The sequence below is a fragment of the Pocillopora damicornis genome, chromosome 1 (genome assembly GCF_964200805.1).
Source record: "Pocillopora damicornis chromosome 1, jaPocDami1.2, whole genome shotgun sequence".
In the NCBI taxonomy this organism is placed as follows: Eukaryota; Metazoa; Cnidaria; class Anthozoa; order Scleractinia; family Pocilloporidae; genus Pocillopora; species Pocillopora damicornis.
The window spans coordinates 34,717,172-34,740,166 of record NC_142670.1 but is presented as its reverse complement, the minus strand read 5'-3'; the positions used below and the strand labels follow the sequence as shown (position 1 = coordinate 34,740,166).

Here is a 22,995-nt window from a genome sequence, read left to right as displayed (position 1 = left end):
TAAATTTCGCTTATGTTAGAGCTACCAACTGAAATCTGGGAATTGTTAAGGTTGCTATTTAATCAGAAGCTATTAAATTCTTACACATCAAAGTAACTTAACATTACTAACCGAAGCACAAGAAATACATAAGATAGCATCGTCTACTTCAATTAAGATTTGCAGATACGAGCTGGAAAACTTCATGATGTTTCAACTATGATGGCTGTGCTTTTAAAAAAATATTTTAAGAATGATCATTTGTTTCTGTCCAATTATTATCTCCTTGGTTAAATAACTAACTCACTTACAAATATGTCAGCTTGGAAAGGCTGTTAAAAAGTCCGTCTGGTAGACTCTTCAACTTGTTATTTGACAGATAGCTGATAGGAATGACGAAACAAGAAAATGCATTTTCATTAAGTCTGCAAACTGAAATTTATAGGTAAAAATACATAAAGATTCTGGTCATCAGAAACAACCAAAGAACAAAGGGAAGTACGTAGTGATACACATGCGATGTTTTGTCTTATAGTACAGAGAATATTCAAGAGTCACTTCATTCATTTAGTTTGGTCAATGTTTATGACAAAAAGCAATTGAAGGCCGCTGAAAACTTGAAATCTGCGTGCATACTGAACTCTTTTCCCCAACACTGGCAATAGCTTCCTCTTGGATCAATAATGAAATCATTAAGCTTGTGATCTAAGAAAATATGCCAACATGGTTCAAAACAGAGAAAGATAACCCATAAAAACAACTCTGATATTCATAACATGCGTGAATTTCATTGTTGTATGTATGATCGTTGTCACTGAAATGTTAGTTCAGCAACAAACACAAAATTCTAGATGGTTCAATTTTAAAACGTGTTATAAGTGCAGATGGAAAGATTTTATAATCTGCAACTGGAAAAGATTTTCTTTCTATATGCTCTAATTAGAGAAAGGGACGAAAAGTATAATACTACCAGAATCTGTGTTAAAGACACTAGCAGTGATTTAACAAAAGAAAGGAAAATTTTATTAAGTGTTGGAACACTTTATGTAGTCATTGAGTTAAAACAAGGGAAAGCTTGGAATGAAATAACTTACAGTTCTTTCAAGCTTTTTAGATCTTGGAATAAATTAGGAGGCAATTCCGTGAAGTTGTTGTCTTGCAACCATCTGTGTTGAAATTGAAAAAAAATATGTGACCTGTATGTAAAATATGTTTAGTTTCATTAAAACAGTTATTAACCGAATCGTCTTTTGAACACTGAGTGGAAGGGAAGAAAAGAGAAAGGAAAAAAGTTAATTTGAAAAACAAGTATAGACAAGGCGGTAAGAGAGGGGAATGCTGCTGCGTTACAAAAACAGTTTTCCTTCCACAGCAGTATTGATACACTAACTTACAGTTCCTCTAGCATTGTCAAGTTTTTGAAGGCACTTCCATTCAACCCTTTCATGTCGTTGTCATTCAGGCGTCTGCGTTATTTACCATATAAAACTGACGATTAGTTTAAAGATCCACCAGAAATTTATCTGCTTAGATAGGGGTACTACTGAAACTTTTCAGGGCTGTTGTCGAAGACAGTTACGGTTGTTTTGACTTGTGAGCAAAAGTCGGCATCACTGTCATTAAGCGAAGAGTTGTTTGTGCTAACTTCACCGTTTACTCATTTTACAACATAAGATTATAATCAAATTTGACATAGATATGGAAATTTGTTAATGATGGAAATTGGAATGATCTTTTTATTTAATGAAGGTACTTCTTGATGCCTTTTATACAGAGGACAGAATCTCATAAACGGTCAGTCCTGGACAAAGATCCAGAATGCAACAGTAGATATGTGATCTTCATGATATTTCATATTAATTCTTGATTTACGAAGCGAAACGAATAATCTGATAAATTTAACAAAACAACGACAACAACAAAAAGCAGTTGGAGGCCTGTAGAACTGTTGTGCAGCTGGTCTGAGATTAGAGTTCTTATTCTGCAGGTGCGAAAGTTGACTAGTAGTGTTGATTAAAGATGAATTTTTTTTGGACTTAAATAGCTACATGTTATGAATGAAATATTTGCAAATTTTGTCAATCTTATTAACGTTTACATTGCATCACTAAGAATCTAAGAGCGCGGATCAGACAGAAAAAATGAGGTTACTTACAGAAACCTTAGCTGTGTGTTCTTGTCAAAGATTCCTGGAGGTAGTTGGTGCAATTGCATTTCAGACAAGTACCTATGAATTCGACGAAAATTTAGCACACTAAATAAAGGCCAGAGCTGGGATGCATATAGAGTAATAAATCAGATGACTAGTGGAATAAACTCAGTTTTGAAATGCAGCTTGAGAATTGTGTAGACAACTCAAAATGATTATTATTGAGATTTTACCGTGAAATCAAAATGGTGCAGCCATGTACATGTGTTTTAATATTCTCACTTGTCGAGACGAGCAAGGTTTTGTCTGTCGTGTTTATCCTAACTCAGTTATGTACCCTTTGACGGAGAAACAAGCTACTCATAAGGCCTCGAAACAATCCTCCAGCTACATCGGTCTTAGGCCACCTTTCGGGCCTTTTCCCATGATAGATGAAGTGAAGCAGGCTTTTTTTTTTTGGCGGTTCATCTTACGATAATTTGTGGTTCCCCGTTTCCTTTCCGAATCTGTTGCTCCGAAAACATATAGAAAGGTTATCTTTCTGATTCTCGAATACACCATCGTATTTTCCTCCTCACATGATTCCGAAAGTTCTTGCGATATCTTTTCTTGTATTTTGATCCTATTTTCTTAAGAAATAAGTTTCATTTTGACCTGCAGATGAAAATCAAGTACAAAACTGATCTTCGCAGGTGCGGTTGTGCAATTGCATCTTACCTGCAGGGATCATTGCTTTGCTTGATTTTCATCCGCAAAATTTATTTCATCAAAAAATATGATAATATTCCTCTACGGGATAGAAGAACCCTTCAAAATGTGCCCTGATCTCAACGAGTGGCGTTTTAGCTCAGTTGGTTGAGGCACCCCACTAGATTTGGGGAGGCACGGGTTTGAATCTTGTTGAAGCCTGAATTTATCTTCGGGCTTATTATGCTTAGAATACTTATGCATAGAAAAAAGTACTATGTTTTGTAACAAATGCATAGAAAAAAGTTTCATTGTGGATATACCATTCAATTTTGAAATTAAATTTAGCTTGATAAATCCTCTATCATATCATGATGTGTATACTTATGGTGTCTATCAAAATTTAGGCTTTTGAATGCTTTGGAAACAATTTCTTCAAGAAGCAGATGAATTTACTTACAAAAGTAATCCCCCAAAGCAGTTAGGTAAGTTTAATTGTTTCTGAACACTCGCGTGTTAAAATGGCGGACACTAAGTTGAATACGTGACTGCGAGTTTTCAAAATTCCCACCTCTTAAACAGTTTTAATTTGTCTTTTTTCCAAATAAATGGGAACCTGTAGGATTACTTTCATTGACAGCGGTTGGAACCAGGTAAAGGCTAAGATGTTTTCGGGCGGAAACCATGATAGAGGAAGCAGCTCCACAGAGACAAAACTTGTTTTAATCTACCTAGCACATCTCTCTTCTTTTTGGCAGCCATTCCAATGAAAAACGTCTCAAATATTCATAGCGATAACTGCATTTTGATTTGCCTTGTGTTTAGTGGTGGGAATTTGCTCAAGAAAGCAACCGACGAATTTGGCGCCGAAATTAACTGTTTTTGGCTGTTGAGAGTATCATATTACGTTGCCACAATTTAGTCCGAGAGAGATGGTAGTGATACACATTTCTGCCAAGTATGAGAAAAATCCCTCGCAAAATAGCTAAGTTATTCTCAATTTTGTGAAAAATATGGGTTAAAGGTAGGGTGACCCAGGCCTTAATTAACCTGAGAATGTCGTCATATGATCTGTTAGTCTCAGCGTATAATTATAATATCAGAGTGAAATATTCTTGTTTTTCAAACTAAAAGTGGTACCCAGACATTTCACATAAGAGTGACTTGGCGTGTTTTAAAATACAAAGACAAATATTGTTTGATGTCCCTTAATAGAGGAAAAATTAACTTACAGCCAAATCAATTTAGTATTTGTAGCGAAAATGTCAGATGGCAAATTCCTCAACGGGTTATCAGACAAGTACCTGAAAGATAAAAAACAAAAAAAATTAGAAATGTAACTTGAACTTGTTAATAGTGGCCTTGTTTAAGCCGTCAGTTTGGCATTGTCGGGTAAAACATCGATATGCATAAGACATTTGTCATACTGATATAAAGAATAAAAAAAAAAAAATGGTTATCCGATAAAACGCTCTCAACATAAATTGCCTCCTTTACAAGTCAGAATGTGTCACTTAATTTACGTGAAAGACCTTTACGTTTACTCACGGTCAATCCTCGTGGAACTACAAGATTATGATTATAAATATAGACACTGACACGGAGTCTACCAAGTAAAAACGTCATACTTCTACCTTCTGTACTTCTAAAAGATTAAAATATAGCAAGTCATAATACAGATTTGCATGGATGCCGTGCTACAGATATAATGAAAGGAGAACTGACTGAAAAATTGGGGCGGTTTATTGAAGTTTAAATTCTGTCAGCGATGACGCTTGACGTAGGTGGCGACGTAAGCTATTTCACAACACTGCATTGCCGTAATGCAGTGAGCTTCACTTCAAAAATTCTGTGAGGGGAAGTGCAATTATGATCCCAGTATTCCTCAGATTATACGAAAGGAAGTCGTTCCTTTCAATGAAATTGGACTTTAAAAATTCTAAAGGCTTGCTTTTTCCTTTTTTCAGTTGTTTTTAAGTGGCTTTGTAATATGTCAATTTGCTTTCCATCTCCGCCAGTTTAAGTTAGAGAACCCCTCGATTATTTCCATCTAAATGAATTGTTTGGTTCATGATCAGTTGATTCTTAATGAGATTGATTTCCGACCGGACATTTTGGACCTCAGAAATAATTCCACTTTTCGACGAAGCTTTCAATTGCCCGGTGCCCCGCACAAATTTCTCGCGGTCCTTGTTCACACTTTTAGATCCCATCTGAGCGTTTTCAACTGTCGTCGTATTTCTTGAAGTCCAGTAGACTTGTTGCGTACAGAATCTATGGGCGATTTCTTGAAAATTGCCAGGTGTTACAGAGAGAGACTTGGCCTTACTTGGTATCGACACTGTGGGTTTGTCAAGCTGTTTAGTCTAACTTTTGCAACAAGGAAGCCTTCCAAGATTGTGTTTTTCAAGTTCTGAAGCGCTGAGGGACAAGTCGTCTCTCTCTCTGTCTGGATGTCCTTGAATTAGTTGTCTGGAAGGTAGTGATAGGTGTGTGGGCGTTCGACCTCTACTTCTGGGGGGGAATGCTCACAGTCCTTTATGTAACCTCTTGACAAAGTGTTGGCTGTCAGCATACCTTTCCTAAGCTTGTAGCGTATCTTTTAGTCATACTGCTGAAGTCGCGACAAAAGCAGTCAGCAGGATGACTTTCTTACCGAACACATATAGGTGGTTATGCTGTATACCAAGGACTGAGGCAAAAAAATTCCTCCTCGATATTTGAACACTTCCTCACTGACAACGGGAGTGCCCCTCTTCTAGATGTCACTGGTTGACCATGCTCCATCAGTAAAAAACTAAGCTTATCCTTGGACGCATCTCCTTAGCCCTCTTTTGGGTCACTCTCGCTGAAGTACTTGACTATTGGTACTTTGAATCTCTTGAGTTCAGATCCACTCGCATTCTTTTGTGTTAGGCGGCGTTGTGGCCTCACATTTCTGAAAGGTTTTGAAGGAATTTAGGAAGGTGCCTCACTAGCCCTATAAATCTCTGCACTGCTGATACATGTACTGTTCGCTCCATCTTGACTGTTGCATCCGATTTCCTATGCTCTGCCTTCAATCCATTCTTTGTCATCACATGTCCAATGAATAGCACTTTGCTTCATTTGAATTCGAACTTCTCCTTTTCCAGCTTAATGAACTTTGCTCAACAATCCTCTTACCCTATTATGACTGAAATTTGTTTAGCGCTCGTAAATTGTGTTCGTCTTGCCTACGCGGTAATTAGTCCACGACTACAAGACTTTATCGATCCTACCTTTCCCTTCCATTGAGGCAAATGGTGAACCAGGGTTAATATCGACGGCGTCTGACCTGATACATGTGAAGAAAGACGCTATTCGGTACTGCGAGTGTAAATTGAGGGTAAATTCCATGTTTGAAGCCAATTTTTCCAATTCTTTTCCAGATCCACAAAATGATCTAGCCTCAGAAGAACAGGTAAACAGAAGTGAAGATTTGTTGCGGTGTTTGAGGCTTGGAATTGATGTGCTGCAGCTGCTATCTGCTTTGGACGTCATATTTGTCTAGGCTCTGTCGCCGTGTCTCGGTTCAAAGTCAGCTTAAATTTGACTAAAACACAGGTTAAAAGTTGCTATATGTCTTGTTGAGAATTTTCCAGGCCACCATGTAGCGTTAGCGGCCCGACATATCAGAAAAGATAGGGTAAACAGAACTTTAAAAAGAGTTGATGGCCTACCATCTCAAAACACATGGTTCTACCAAGTCACAATAGGACTCTTAGAGAGCCTTACTGAGAGACTCGAATAAATGTTATGAGTTTTCTTTTTGTTCTCCAGGCCTTGTACATTCATAGAAAATAGGCACCTTTCATGCGCTTTACTTTTTACGCGAACTAATACAGGTTTAACTGGTAACTAGTTTTGACCTCTAGAGGCTTCAGTTAAAAACCGGTCACATTGAGAACATTTTTTACGCAACGAGGAGTAACTCGGATGCTATATATCAGTTAGTAACCTGAGTACTTAAAATTTGACCAGACTTTGCTTTGATTTGTCACATAGCAGCCTTGAGACTTTGTCATGTTGCTGCATTGATGTTTTTTATTTATCCTCCGGCCTAAGTAACGAACTTTTCCTTGTCAGCACATTCAAAATCAAGCTCGATTGAACGAGACAACGAGGCGCCCTTTCCCTTAAGTAGCAAAAATTGGCCTCTGGTGGCCATTCACTACCCCCTTTTCCCAACTCGACGGTCTAAAGGGAATCAGGCTGAGAAGTGCTTGAATGAATTACTATATATTAATCATTAATGATTAATCAGATTTTGTTAGGGTAAATAATCACCAAGTAATTAAAAACTATATTACTCCTTCATATAAGATAGATTACAAGCTTAGCATTTTTTATTCGCAGCTGAAGAGTCATCAAGACTGATGTATTATACATTAATATAAATCTGTGACTTTGGGAACAAAGTCCATATATTTTAATGCCTTAAACGTCACCAACTGTCCCTGAAATTATCTCTTCATGTACTCTTCTTCCTTTTAAAAAAATAGTAGGATTAAATCTGGGAAGAATGGTCTTCACTTTTGACCAACAAATATTTTAGTTCGTTATTTGGGACGTATGAAACAGCTCTATAAAACGTTCGTCGACAAAATATGAGCGTCCACTTATTGAAGTTAAACAACATATGTCCAACTTGGAAACTCATTGCGATGGCTTAAACCTAAATAACTTCGAACATCGAATTCCTATAGAAACTACATGAAAAATATGAACGAACGACTAAATGATACTAAACAAACTTATTAATATTTTGACGTCTCTTCTTGTGCAAGTTAAACACCATAAGTGTCACTAGCAAGTACTTATGACTCTCATATCACAAAGAGAAAGAAATAGATAAATTAAGGAGTGCTCCACTGAACATTGACCTGACCCTGTTCGATTTGTTGCATGGAGTTTAGAGATCGACGCTGTGTAATGATGCTTCATTGAATAGATTTCTTTCTCTGGTCTACTTGGTTTTCTTTAAAATGAGCTATGCCACTTTTTTGACCGAGGAAGATTACCATTAGAAAACTTGTAAAAGGGGAAACTTAGAAGTGTAGTATTTGACAAGGAGATTGTGTAAAAAAAACAAAAAAACCCAGAGATAGAAAGGAGTTTTCGTTCAGAGCACTAACTTCAGAACATACTAACTTTAAAATAGACGTCATAAGTTTTCTTTTATAATTTGCAGAACGAGCAAAATTAAAAGATCTAAAAAATTTAAAGATTCGTAAAGTAGTGTTCAGCAGAAGTGAGGACAGGGATGTAATACGGGGATAGGAGGGTGGTGTCTGAGGATGCACTTGACCCACACCCATACTCTATTTTACTTGCAGAGGAAATAAATTACATGTTTACGAAAATTAAACATTCCTACTTCGTAGCTGATATTTATTTGGAGCCAAGACAACGCTGCTCGTATCTGCTGTTTTTTTTTTTTTTTCACTAATGCGCAATGGATTTGACGCGTTCCTTAGACAAAAATAGAACAGAGTCCAAACTTACAAAAATATAAGCTCGGTGTTGCTACTGAAAATGCCTGATGGTAATTTCCTCAACTGGTTGCTGTCCAACATCCTACCAAAAGTAATAGAAAGAGGGTGTCGGGTGTTGAAAATGTCGTATTTTTCTTAATTTTCTTATCTTCTAACAAAATCACATGTCCAAGAACCGATGTCTTCTTTTCAGAAATAGATAAGGAGACCTAGGGTAGCGTTACGAATTAAAATCTGGCTCAAAACCAATTGAGACTTCTTGTTTTTGTTTTTTTTTTTAAGCATTAAAAACAACTGAATGCCTTACATATGCCTTTTCTCCCTCCTTTCATTGCCCAGCGATGCAATACGTAAGGCTTGTATTTCAGAATAGTCTTCATCATGAACTAGGCGAGATCGATTGCAGGGAGGGGAGGGTAATATACCGCGACACAAGTTATCTGGATAGTTTTGTTTTAGTTTACATACACAGTGTCTTCAGCACAAGTGATAACGCCATGTTCAAACTTATTTCAAATTGTTAAAAATTTCAAATTGTTTTCCACTGAGACTCTTACAAACTTTTCTTAGATAATTACAGTTTACAATCATTATCCACGCGATGCCACGTGAGGAAGCCCGTGAAGAGAGTGGTGTTCAAGGTTAGAAACCAACATTTTAAGCATATTAAGGAAAAGCGGAAAAATTATGCCTCGGAGAAAGATTGAATAATGTACGAGTGACTAAGGACTGTTGTCGGTCGCGGCGGACTGTTGTAGAAAAGAGAGATGGAGAAATCTTTGTCAGTCACCCAAAGCCAAATGTTTCTCACGTCACCTATTTATCGACCGAACGCCGACAGATCGCAGCACGATTATTTGTATCGAAATATCTGTTTCAGTAAAAATTGTTTTGTTTTAGGTGTTGATAAAACTTTCTTAGGTACTGTCTGGTCATATCTGTTTTGATATAATCCTACGTGTCGCAAAAACATTTGAACAGCATCACATAAGAGGCTTCATGAGGTTTGAAGGTACGCTCGTTATGTACCCCAAAATTAAGTCATTTCAGCATATTAGGGCACTGGGAAGCAAAAGTTTGAATAAGCACTAGAAATATTGCATTCTCCAGTGGCTCTAATAGATCCTGGATGTCGGGCAGTGTTCTTAGAAAGTAAGTCCAGCGACGTTCAAGCCGAAGGTGAAAGGCGAGGCATGCCTTTGGTTATATCTGAGGAAACTCTACGAATTGAACTATTTCACTGACCAAATCAGACACCTTCTCATTGACGAATTCCTCTCGTGAGCCGATCGCCGCTCTTTAATGGTTCTTCCCTTCCATTTTCATATTAATGTCTGTGTCCTTAGATATTTCTTTCACACTTTCTTTCTTGTCCCGCTTTGCGATAATCCAGCACTTCTTGGCGTTTAAGAAGTAGCCAAAATCTGGACCCAGGGTACTCAACATGTTCCGCCATCTCTTGATTTCTTTAGTGGTGCCTGCCCCACCCGCATCATTGGCGAACCAGCACTGCTTTGCTGTGGACCTCATCTGTAGACTCGTGGATAGAGGCTGGATGCTAAGAGCACAAAAGGCCGTAGCGATCGGATCTCCCTTTGTTTTCCCTTCTTCTCCGTGGCGGAATCTCTTAACCGCCAGCGATAAGTTAGTAATTGTCACTTATGTTTACTTATGTTTTTGTTGATTTTGGAATGGGTCCTTTGAGCATCACCATGCGTATATAAAAGCTGAGTTAGCATCCTTTTAGAGAAGTTTTCTTTTTGATTTCGAGTGGCCTTTTTGAGTGACGTTTTTTGACCCTTAACCCTTGGCCCACCTTCGTTATTTTGTTGAGGTTACGTTTGATAGGTATGGGCAAAAAATACAAGAGAACATATATTTTCTCATGTTCTACCTGAGGTCCTGGAACATACCCGCTGACAAACTTTTTGCGCTAATGCTACTTTTAAAAGAGTGGGATAATTTAAAATAATAACACAAAATGTCTCAACAGTTTTATTTGAAATAATGCCCGTAAGACACAGCGACAAAATGACTGCGCATGCTTCATTACTCGTGCCTTTTGAGCGTTTAGGGCTACCATTCTTATTCCTTTGCAAACAAAGCTGATGCTGGTTTTCCACCAAAAAAATAAACTTTTCCGCCAGGGATTTAACCACCGAGGAGGCGATGACATAAAGAAGCGCTAAAGCCAGTGACACACCTGGCGATTTTATACGCTGATCACGGTGATCGGCGAAAATCGCCAATTGTGCTCGGTGCGGCGATTGCGATATTCGCCAATCCCCGCGATCGGGGTATAAAATTGCCGATATCTGGCATGTCAGATATCGGCGATTTAATTCGCCGACATTCGCTAAGTCTGCCCGTTCCCGCGATTTTCTCGCCTTTTTACTCTGGGAATCGGTAGTAAAATTAACCAATCAAGTTGGACGATATTATCACATGGTTTTTCAAAATGGAGAAAGGCATCGAAAATTGTTTCTGAACCGAAGAAAAAGAGGTAAATTTGACCACACTGTGTCCATGCTTATTTGGTGGAACTTCGAGCGACTACGGTAATCGTCTCAAGAAAGACTCTGCGTTTCAATAAATCCATGTCTTTGATCATACTTTTCCATTGTCCCACTTTTAAGAACGCTTCCTGGAGCGCTTTGGGTGCAAAATTATGGCAGCAACCAACAGTTTTTTCGCTTCGCTGTCGCCATTCTGTTTGTTTATATTGGTTCGCGCAATTTTTAAACGTCACCCTATGGAACCTGGGATGAAGTGCCACATTGTCGCGATCGGCAAAAAAAATCGCCGAGTGTGTCCGCAGCTATCTGTGGCGATCAAATTGGCTGCAAGTGGCGCATAAAATCCCATGGTGTGTCGCCGGCTTGAGGCAAAAGGTGCTACGAAGCCATATTAAGGATGCTCTACTTCTGTTGATAAATCCACACCTGCTTCTGCAGCATATTTTTATTTTGTGACGTAGAAGGTTTTAAGGTTTTAGAAGGTTTTAGTGACGTAGACGGAAACTTTCCTGAAAACGTTAGTCTTGTCTGTTTTGGTTCGGGTTTCTCCTTGTGAAATGAAAACAGACAATGGGAATTTAAAAAATGCCGCCATTTTGCCTCGATAGTTATACTATGTAAATATTGTCGTTCCTATTCCTTTACGCGCGTAAAATTTCTCGTGTGTTACAAGCATGTACACTCATTTATCCGCTTTGTCTACACCGCGTGTTCATTTGAGCATGCGCAAATGAAAACGCTATGCTTTGGTTTAACAGGTAATTTGGTGTTATTAACTGACTTCAAACATAAGCCGGCCCCCGTAGAGGGTAAAGCCTTTACACTCTTTACGGTGGCCAATTTACGTGTTCAACTCAGTTGTTAACACTAAATTACCCTGTTATACTTTCCCGCCAACGCAGCACCACAGTTTCTTTAGAAACTTACCCCCTTTATTCGTGTTTAGGTTTATATTGCCAACTATTGTCATGATAATTATAAAATATGTATCCTGTTTAAAAAAATTTGTCTGGGACTTTAAAAGAGGTGATTAAAAGGGAACCGGCATGTTATTCTTCCTTTCAGGCTTTACACTGTAAAATTAAGAGTTGATTTGGCCCCAAAAATGGGGCCAAAACGAGTGAGTCCAGTTTGGCACTCGCTTAGGGTCAATTCAGCCCCATTGAAATGGGGCTGTTTTTGGCACCAATTTTGGGGCTGAATTGACCCCGTTGTAGGGGCCAAATTGGACCATGTGAAGGGTGAATTTGAAAAATACAGGGGCCACTTTGAAATTTATAGGGGCCAAAACAGCCCCCGAAATTTCAGCCCTCTCACAAATGGCCCCTTTAAAAAGAGCCAATTCAGCTCCAATGTGGGCCACTTCAGAAGTAGAGGGCTCTTTCCTCTCCATGCTGATTTTCCCCCTTACATTCAAATAATGAAAATACACCACATACTTTATCTTTCAAACACTCATTTATTAGGTTCTAGATATTGTTTATGTAAAAACCTTTTATGCTACCTGATTTTACAGTTATTAAGAATCTTAATTGTGGTATAAAACAGACAAACTTTGAAACATCATGTGAAAGAATATAACATACATACATATTTAACATTAATTCAACCATTTTCTAAAATAGATCTCTTCCCTAAATCAGTATACTTCTTAACAGTGCAAGCATTGCAAGAAATTACACCCAAGAGACACTTGTGAGTAAAGCTTCCCTTTTCAATGACTTAGCAAATGTGGTAATGTAAAGCAGCTTATAATTAAGACTGATTTAAAGTACTGAAAATTATCAAAATAAGACAGAGGTAACAAATGGTCCAGTTCCTGCACAAGAATATAGATCTTGTTTGATTTGTGCATATGAAAAACAAAGAGCCTTAGAGCAGCAAAGAGTATTCTTCCAGTGGATGTGAGAATACATGCACTCATATAGCTACTTTAGATATTATCAAAATATAAACTATCAGCAAGTACTACCGCAGGCATTTGCCAAGTCATTGAAAATAGAGGAAACAGTGACAAGAGTCTGCCTGTGCCCAATTTCAAGCAATGCTTGCTCTAAAAAAAAAGTCAAAATTGCCTTTGGCCGATTGTAAGAAAATATAAATGAGCCAAGTAACCCAATGAGAGCATCAAGAATCTTTTCTTGTGAGAAGTGACAAATTACACTTCCCTCTGTTACTATATTCAGGTGATTGATGTATTGAAGATCTCCAACAATTAAAATTTGTGCTGGACATAATCTCTGATTGCTGAATCAACATCAGCTACTCTATGCAATAAAAACAAGTTTTAAAACCACATTAAAATCAAGCCAAAGTGCAAAAAGTGCCTGTAGCCAGAAAAAAAAAAGAATATATATATACACACTTAAGTTAAAGAATTAAAGAGGACGCATCAATTCTCTGTGACTGAGTTTTGTGCCTAAGCGCTTGTCAGACACAAAAGTTCTGTCTGACAAGCGCTTAGGTGTGAAATTCAGAGTCACAGAGAATTGATGTGTCCTCTTTAATTCTTTAACTTATGTATACTTAGCTCTACAGCATTGAGCACTTTATGCCAAGGTAGACTCTACCCCCACATTTACATATATATATATTGTTTTTCTAAAACTATAAGCTAAAACACCAGAAATGGAAGTGGAAGTTTAGCTCAATGTGTGTAATTTGTCTCCCATTCAAGACTTGAAAAACTAATGTATGACTCCCAAAATATCTGAAAAAATCAGCTATTCTATGTCCAATATTTATCTAATGGTTTGACAACAGGAATATTTTAAAAAATTGCAAAATCAAAAAAACTAAACAAAAAGGCAAAATTAATACAACCCCAAAGTACTTGAACCTTTGTATCTGGACTTCATTGGCAAATGGGCTCAGAAGTTTTAGCTGTTCATCTTAGTACCAGAGTAGCAGTTTTTTGGACTTGTACCTCCAAAATGGTCACAACTTCATTAAATGCATGTGATAACAAACACACAAGAACAAAGGTCATGAACTTAAAAGGTGAGAGTGATTATTTTGCAACTTTTTAGTTTAAGGCAAGAGATTCAGCACCACAAAATTGTCTCTCTTCACTGCAAGCAGAAGAGGTGAAGCAATAGATTTTTAGACCATACCAATCCATTCAGTTTCCAAGTCAACTTAGTCTAGTATCCTGCTAACCATACAAGGATACTCTGCAATAATTTTTTTTTGCAATCCACTGTTGCTCAGAGTACTTTAGGCTGCTGATGAGATATCCCTTCTGGGTATCCAACTCTACTGAGGCAGAGAACTGTACAAAAAAACAAACAAATGAACAAATTAATTTGTTGTTGGAGAACAGTAAATTTTTGCAACTACAAAGTTGCAAAATATTTGTAGGCAAACTGTGCATAAGAAGTAAAAACACAATAATGGTGATCATCAATGATGTATTTTCACCAAACTGTATATGTACTTATCAAGAAAAGAAATCATACCTCTATGCACTTCAGTTTTAGTTCAGTATTCATGAATAAATAAGGATTGCTTGTAGACTTAAAAAACAAAACAAAGAAAAGTTTCTTACCCTCGATGGTAGTTGGAATTTTGAAAGCCATTCAGGAGGAACCTGTAGGTAAATATTTGTTTTCAAAAAAATTAAACTGTCTGATAACATCCTATCAATTCACTAATTTTTTAATTTACCAGATTTAAAAATTGGGTTTACTTTGTTTTATGCATGGTGCAAGTAAATACATATATAATATATTTCAATAAAAATAAAACAAATCTCGCCATTTTTGTAGGTGCAATCCCCGAGATTTGTCATCTTTAACTGACCAACTGGCACCTTGTGTGTTTTCCTTTGGGATATAATCGAAAGAAAGTAATCGATAATGTACTCTTCACTATCCTGCTAAGTTTAATATACAAGAACTTACTTAGACAGTGCTCAGTTCTGTCGCCTCGTCCGTAAAACAGAGATCCCTGGGCGATTAACCCTTTTCTTTCGGTGCCAATGTCACCTCTAAATTTTCATAATCGCTGATGTTATCTGAACCATCAATCGAAGTTTGAACCGTCTTACTCGAAGGACTTGATTCTGCACGCTGAAAGAGTGAGAGCCAAAAAATCAGCTTAAGTGGATGCAAACAAAGACATAAAAATATCAGTTCATCTTTTCAAGAAAAAGATTAAGAATTCAGAGTGAGAGATCCTAAAATCAGAGAATCTTGAAATAAGTTAAATCCATCTTGTGCAAATGCAGTATTCGAACAATAACCGTCTCTATCTTTCGGCGCCAAAATTTGATCACGTGACTTTAGTTGCGAAACCGCTGAGACTCAACAAGACTCGGGAGAAGAGGCGAACCATTCAAATTCTCTGGTGGGAAAATTAATTATCGTACCGACGAAGAACTCGTGTCATCTCTAGGTTCAGCGTTCATTGCAATCAATTTCTTGAGCTTTAGACGCTCTTTTATAATAGGGATGTAGTGCCTTGGTTCGTCTGCATCTTGGGCGATGGCAAGGAGATCTTGGCCATCGCAACCGTCTTTTTCTGCAAGATAAGATACGAACACAGATCAATGGAGCGGTCAAGTTTGTGAATGTAAAGTTGCAGTAAAATACGTTGTTAAGAAATTTCTTTTGCCTACCTTTCTTTTCTTAAGTCTCATTCCATGCGACTCTAGCCAAGAAACAGCCTCTTCAGTGACGAATTCGCTGCTATAATTCATTATTGTTTCCGACGCACGTGGTCTAGGTTCGACTAATGCCATCACAGGCAGCTCACGCTCACGTCTCGAGAAAAAGCCAACGATTAATTCGTTGTGTGACTCGGTGTTCAGTTACGAGAGGAACCGTTGAAAATTTGAACACTTTATAAGGAATAATATATAGGGAATGAAATATGGTCGAAAAAAGAAAATTATTTTTATATTTTCTTTTTTTTTCAAAAATTTCACCTCGTTGGGGCCAAATTGGTCAATCCTGTTTGGCTCTTGGAAGGGCCAAATTGAGAAAAAGTTCCAAAGTAGAATTCATAGGGGCCAATTCAGATTTTGGATGGGTCGAAATGGTACCTGTCCCGCCCGTTTTGGCTCAAATAGTCCAAAACGAACCTTGATGGGCCAAACTGGCCCTCGAGAAATTGGGGCCAATTTGGCTTTTGGGGTCAATTTGGCTCTTTTCATTTTACAGTGTATGAAGCATAATTTGCATGCTTTATAGTCAGTGATATATACTCTGTGGTTTTGAACTCTCGAGTGATGGATAGGTGAGGACTAGGCACATTATTTCCTCTTGGTGACGAATAACGTCAAAGATAGTGGTCCACAGTGAAGAAACCATGTTGAATATAGCTGGTTGTATATTATTTTTCAAAATATTTGAAATGAAAATACCCGAGGTTGTTTAACCACAAGATCTCCACAAAAAATTCTCTCGGTATCAATTTTTTTACACCTTTCTAATCCTGTTAATAGCCAAGAAGCCCTCACATATTGAAGAAACTTCTCGGAAAAAAAAGCTCAGTAGAAGGACGTATGGCATATTATTTTTCATTAAGTGTGGTCGCTTCGTAGGTTTAAAGCTGCCCGTATCCCAAAGTTTACTTGATCGGAAATACAATTGGTAGTGGGCCTGAACCTTCAAAGGAAACAGGAAAAGAAAAAACCCTCGAAAGTCTTCGCGTGAAAACACTGTCGTGATGAGTGTATATAGGCATTATTACTACTAAGCCCTAAGCCCTCGGAAAAAAAGACGCTTTAACCCTTTAACTCCCATGAATGACCAAGACAGAATTTCTCTTCAAAATATCCTTACAATATCAAGTACACATGTGATGAGAATAGAGAAAAAGATGATTTAGTAGATTATTAGTCGATCCAATGCCAAATTCTCCGCATTAACATCTTAAGGATTTATGGCAGACAGTAGAGAGAGTTAATGATGAGATCTTGCGAGCGAAAGGGATAAAAACATTTGAAAGCTAGGGATTGGTGATAAGATCTTTCTTACTTCATAAAAAAAATATCTTATGATTGATTATGGGCCGCTTACAAAATCTATCATTGACGGAAAAATAGTATGGGCTTTCTCATATTTCAAGGAGACGTCAAATGCGAGAACTTAAACATAGTTTGAATTCTGTTGAACGGTAAGTAATATCAGGGTCATTATGTCATTAGTTAAAGTATGATGGTCGTTTCAATTAAGTTTTCATCTCAGGAAACTAACGAATAAAAACGTTTCGCGCCTCAGACCTCACACAACAGGCTTACAATTACATCCATATTCTCACAGAAAATGGTAAAAAGACACAATTTTAACACTTTTGAAGAAGCTTAAATTAAAAAAAAACTTACTGTGAATCTTTCGTACGAGTAAAGTCAGGCTCTATGTGTTCAATGTTTCCCTTTTTTCATATTTTGGGTGGTCTACAGGCAGCCATTCGATTATACTTATGCATAGTCCTGCGAGTAACTTGATGGCTTTTACAACCGTCGAGATCTAGTGTCTCCGGCTTCCACTACTTGGGTCTTGCCAGGTGTTGCAGCTTAGGAAAAGGTTAATTTTTCACGGTCACAGCACAATAAAAGAGCCGCAAATAGATGTTTAATTTTATTACATTGGAACCGCAACGAATATCACTGTATGACCAACACCGATGAAGAACAACCGTAGCTGCAGTTCAAGTTGTCTCCAGCATGAGTACCGTAATCACAAACACAGAACTTTAGCTCACAGAGGATCTTACTTGAAGGGCTAATGTTCTTTCGGGACATATGAAACAGCTCTACAAAAATGTGAATAAAATTTTTGAACTCAAAATCGAGTGCTTCCACTTTTTTCTACAGTATTTTCTCGTATTTTGCCGAATGGTTTCATTTAACCTTGGTTCATCATTCATTTACACCTCGCAAGCGTAGAGCGGTAAACTCTCGTAGTTGTTTATTTGATGTCGGTGCGCATAGAATGTACTTTAACTCTTTATCTTTCCCTAGCGTTGCATATAATCTTTTCTAGCCTTATAAATCATAGAAAATCAAACATTGATCGCATTTCAATGACAGGAAGCTGGTGAAGAGTCTCAGGGTTAAGGATACCAAACAAAGGATACAACAAAGTGTGAAATAAATCCTGCAACCCCAGCAATAACTACATTTGGTAATGATAACAATGACATTTATAATAACAATTATGATACTACTATTATGTAGGTATTATATTTTAATATTAATCTTCATGAAAAATCCATGTTTAAATGGCTACTTTTAAAAAGTCAATCAAAAGCTGATAAAATCTTAAATTTCACGGTCGTATTCTTTCCCTCTGTTGTCTGGACAGAGCAATAAGTGAATTAATGTGTGTCCCAGTGATTATTGACCTGACTCTGTTTCGATTTGTTGCATGGAGATCGACGTTGTGTGATGTTCCTTCATTGTATAGATTTCTTTCTCTGGTTTACTAGATTTTCTTTTCGACGAGCTATGCCACTTTTAAAAGGCGAAACTTGGGAGTGCAGTCTTTGACAAAGAGATTATGCAATATAATAAACTACGATCAGAAAGGAAATTCTTTTTGAAAACACTAACTTCAGAACACATAAACTTCGGAATGCACTTCACAAGTTTTCTTTGATAATTTATATAGCGAGCAAAATATGAAGATATATAAATGGGAATGGTATATAGTGTTCAGCAGAAGAGAGGAGAGGGATGTAGCACAGGAGATAGGAGGGTGGAGTCAAAGGGTGCATTTGACCTACACTACTACTCCATTGTACTTGCAGGGGAATAAATTTCCATGTTCACAAAAATAAAACATTCCTGCTTCGTAGCTGATTTCATTTGGAGCTCAGACATCGCTGCTCGTATCTGTTGTTATTTTTATCAATGCGTGATGGATTTAACGCGTTCCTTACATAAATAAGACAGACTCCAAACTTACAGCGATCTCAGCTTGGTGTTGTTACTGAAAATACCTGATGGTAATTTCTCCAACTGGTTGTTGTGCAACAACCTACCAAAAGTAACAGAAAGGGGTTTTTATTACATTGTGCTTATCAACATGGTGGGGGCACCGTGTATGCTCGAAAATGACGTATAATTCAGTTATAATCTGCTAATAAAGTCATATTGTCTGATAACCGATGTCTTCTGTCCAGTTTTATATATAGAGACCTAAGATTGCACACTGTCATTTAGAGCAGTCCTCATTATAATCCAAGTGACATTGATTGCAGGGAGGGGGAGTTTAAGAAATACCAAGACACAAATTGCCTGAATAGTTTTTTTCAACTTTACATACACAGCGTCTTCACTTGTACCAGCACAAATGATAACGCCATGTTTAAACCATTTTTCGCTAATCAAACTCTAGATTGACGCAGTGTGATGTTCCTTCACTGTATAGATTTCTTTCTCTGGTTTATTAGATTTTCTTTTCGACAAGCTATGCCACTGTTTGACCAAAGAAGCTTACCATGGGAAAACTTTTAAAAGGCGAAACTTGGGAGTGCAGTCTTTTCCAAGTTTTCTTTGATAATTTATAGAGTGAGCAAAATATGAAGATATATAAATGAGAATGGTATGTAGTGTTCAGCAGAAGAGAGGAGAGGGATGTAGCACAGGGGCAGGAGGGTGGAGTCAGAGGGTGCATTTGACCTACACCACTGATCCATTGTACGTGCAGGGTAAAATAATTGAAATTGGTAAAAAAAAAACTGGTTGTTGTCCAAAAGCCTACCAAAGGTAAAAGGGAGGGGTTTTGATTACATTGTGCTAGTCAACATGGTGCAGGCCCCGTGAATGCTCGAAAATGACATTTTTTTAGAATTATAATCTGCTGACAAAGTCACATTGTCTAAAAACCGATGTCTTCTGCCAAGTTTTACATATTGAGATCTAAGGTTACACACTGTCATTTAGAGCATTCTTACAAGCTAGGTGACGTTGATTGCAGGGAGGGGGAGTCTAACATACCAAGACACAAATTGTCTGAATAATTTTTAGATACACAGTGTCCTCCCTGTGATTTTTATCTCTCAAAGGATGGATTTGTCATTGAAAGACTCCAAAAAATGATGTTATGCCTGAGTTTTCTTCTTGTCTCTCTAGGCCTCCCGCACTTATCGAAATAAGCACCTTTCTCCACTTTACAGTGAACATTTAGTTCTTTCACTGGTGTGTACTTGGGACTCTTAGATCCTCATGAACTTGTCAGATTGAATCAACTCTTGGGCGCAATAAGGTGCAACTGGGATGCTAGGATAAATTAGTAACCTGCGCACTTTAAATATGATAGGACTTTTTTTATATGTCACATAGAGGTTAAATACTTTGTGATGTCACTCCATTGATGGTCTATCGTTTATCTACGGCGTAACTAACAAACTCATCCTTGTCAGCAGATTCAAAAACAAAGAACAATTGAACGACACAACGAAGCGCCCTTCTCTTCGGGTGGCAAAAAATAGGCCTCTAGTAGTGACCATCTCCCCCCCTCCCCCTTCTCCTCCTTTTCATAGAATGTTCATTAACTCTTTTTCTTTCCCTGGCGTTACATTATATTTTTTCTTGCCTCATTAAATCCTATCAAAACGAAAAAAAGCAACCATAGCAATAATAACAATGATAATGATGACAAAGATACAGTTTATGTACTACTTTCGAGTACTATCATATTTGTCTCGTGTTAAATGTCGAGAACTGTCCTTAAATAGTGGTGCTTCTTCTTATTCTCATGCATATCTGTGGGTATTTTGTGGCTCTAGGCTCTTATAGGACTTCGCATTTGGGTGGCAAACCCTGACATCAAAGAATTCCGATCATTGGTGCTCGTAGAGTCCGCGTGCATGAATGACCAGCCTTGTGCTTTGTTAGATCCTCTGTTCAGCTGTAATATCATCCACTGGCCAGTGATGTTCTAGTTTGACAGCAGCACGGAACTCCTGTTTAATCAGGTTGGCGCCCAATTCTCGGAAAGGAAGTATTGCCAGCCTTTTCCAGGTACTTGGTCAAGCACTCTCTCGATCTTTTGTGGTTCTCCTGGTCTTTCGAAAGTGACTACGTTCTCTTCCGACTTACTAAGAGACTCGCCTGTTAGCTGTTGTGTTTGAAATGTTTGAGATACTTAACGAGGTGCGTTAACTCTTTGACTGATGAAGCGTACTTCCGGCTTGGATTTGCAAGGCACAGGCGCCTCCAAGGCGAACATTAGAGCTAGCATGGTCGTAGCCAGCTGATTACACTTGCGTTTCGATATTCCAGGAATAAATCTCAGAGTTCTTGCTTTCTCCAGTGGCTTTAGTACATCCTAATGCCTCGGGCAGTGTTACCAGAAAGTGTGTCCACCGATTTTTTAAGCTCGAGATGGAAACGGCATAGCATGACTGTGACTGTGGCTGCGTCTGAGCGAACTCCGCCAATTACCCTACTTCACTGACCCAATCAGACACCTTCTCACTGACGAAATCTTCTTGCTACTTTCGTAAGCCTGTGGCCGCGCCTCGTTGTACCTTCCATTCTATTCATTTCTGTAGTATAACCTGTCCCACCAGCATCATTGGGGAACTACGTCTGCTTTGCCGCAGACGCCACCTGTAGACACGTGATCATAGGCTGGACGGTAAGAACAAAAAGAGCCACAGCGATCAGATCTCCCTGCGTGGTCCCTTCTTCTCAATGACAGGATCTTTTTACCGCCAATAATAATTTAATAATTGCCTTCAGGTCTTAGCCACGAACGTACCTCTAACGTTTAATTCTAGTTTTTTTTTTATTTTGTTTTTGTCATCGGTCCTTTGAGCATCGCCACGCGCATATAAAAGTTGATTCAGCATCCCTTTCAAGTGATTTTCCCTTTGATTTCGAGAAGCCTTGACAACCAGGACCTCTTGATGTTTTTGTCTCTTGACCCTTGGCTCAAGCGAGACCGATATGTTAGTACCTTTGTAAGTTTGTTTTTAGGTCTTTTTCTACAGTTATGGGCAAACATTACAAAGGAACATATCTCCTTCATGTTCTACATGAGGCCCTAAAACACTCCCGCTAACAGACTGATTTGTTCAAGATGCGATGTTTTCTCCTCGTGTTTCATATTAATGCCTTAAATAGATTATAAAGCTGCCCAAAAATGCAGAACTTGAACATTAGGAGTGAAGATTTGCTGCGATGATTGTGGCTTGGAACTGATGCATTTCTGGTGCTATCTGCTCTCATTTGTGTAGATTCTGTCGCTGTGTCTAGGCCTAAAGTCAGCTTAAATTCGACTGAAACAGAGGTTTAACTAGAGCTTCACTTCAAAAATTCTGTGTGGAGAAGTGCAATTATGATCCCAGTATTTCTCAGATTATACGAAGGAAGTCGTTTCTTTCAATGAAATTGGACTTTAAATATTCTTAACTATTTATATTTTGACGTCTCTTCTTGTGCAAGTTAAACACCATAAGTGTCACTAGCAAGTACTTATGACTCTCATATCACAAAGATAAAGAAATAGGTAAATTAAGGAGTGCTCCACTGAACATTGACCTGACCCTGCTTCGATTTGTTGCATGGAGTTTAGAGATCGACGCTGTGTAATGATGCTTCATTGAATAGATTTCTTTCTCTGGTCTACTTAGTTGTCTTTAAAATGAGCTATGCCACTTTTTTGACCGAAAAAGCTTACCATTAGAAAACTTGTAAAAGGCGAAACTTAGAAGTGTAGTATTTGACAAAGAGATTGTGTAAAAAAAGTAAAATAAAATAAAAATTTAAATAAAACCCAGAGATAGAAAGGAATTTTCGTTCAGAGCACTAACTTCAGAACATACTAACTTTGATAATTTGCAGAACGAGCAAAATTAAAAGATCTAAAAAATTTAAAGATTCGTAAAGTAGTGTTCAGCAGAAGTGAGGACAGGGAAGTAACAAGGGGGTAGGAGGGTGGTGTCTGAGAATGCACTTGACCCACACCCATACCCCATTTTACTTGCAGAGGAAATAAATAACATGTTTACGAAAATTAAACATTCCTACTTTGTAGCTGATATTTATTTGGATCCAAGACAACGCTGCTCGTATCTGCTGGTTTTTTTTTCACCAATGCGCAATGGATTTGACGCGTTCCTTAGACAAAAATAAAACAGAGTCCAAACTTACAAATATTCAAGCTCGGTGTTGCTACTGAAAATGCCTGAT

The 22,995-nt window shown here is 37.9% G+C and overlaps 1 long non-coding RNA gene and 1 pseudogene across 2 annotated transcripts; both read right to left on the bottom strand.

Annotated features, from left to right (window-relative positions):
• The window catches only part of LOC149053490 (uncharacterized), a 53,685-nt pseudogene extending 30,904 nt beyond the window's left edge, over positions 1 to 22,781 (bottom strand).
• On the bottom strand, positions 12,287 to 16,015 carry LOC149053491 (uncharacterized). 2 transcript variants are annotated; one of them, XR_016185558.1, is made up of 4 exons: positions 15,217 to 16,015; positions 14,750 to 14,917; positions 14,395 to 14,436; positions 12,287 to 14,118 (listed from the first exon to the last, which is right to left on the bottom strand). It is a non-coding gene; the product is annotated as an uncharacterized LOC149053491 (long non-coding RNA). The 2 variants fall into 2 exon arrangements; XR_016185557.1 differs by lacking the exon at positions 15,217 to 16,015 and having other exon boundaries at positions 14,750 to 15,116.
• Positions 22,782 to 22,995: the final 214 nt, after the last annotated feature.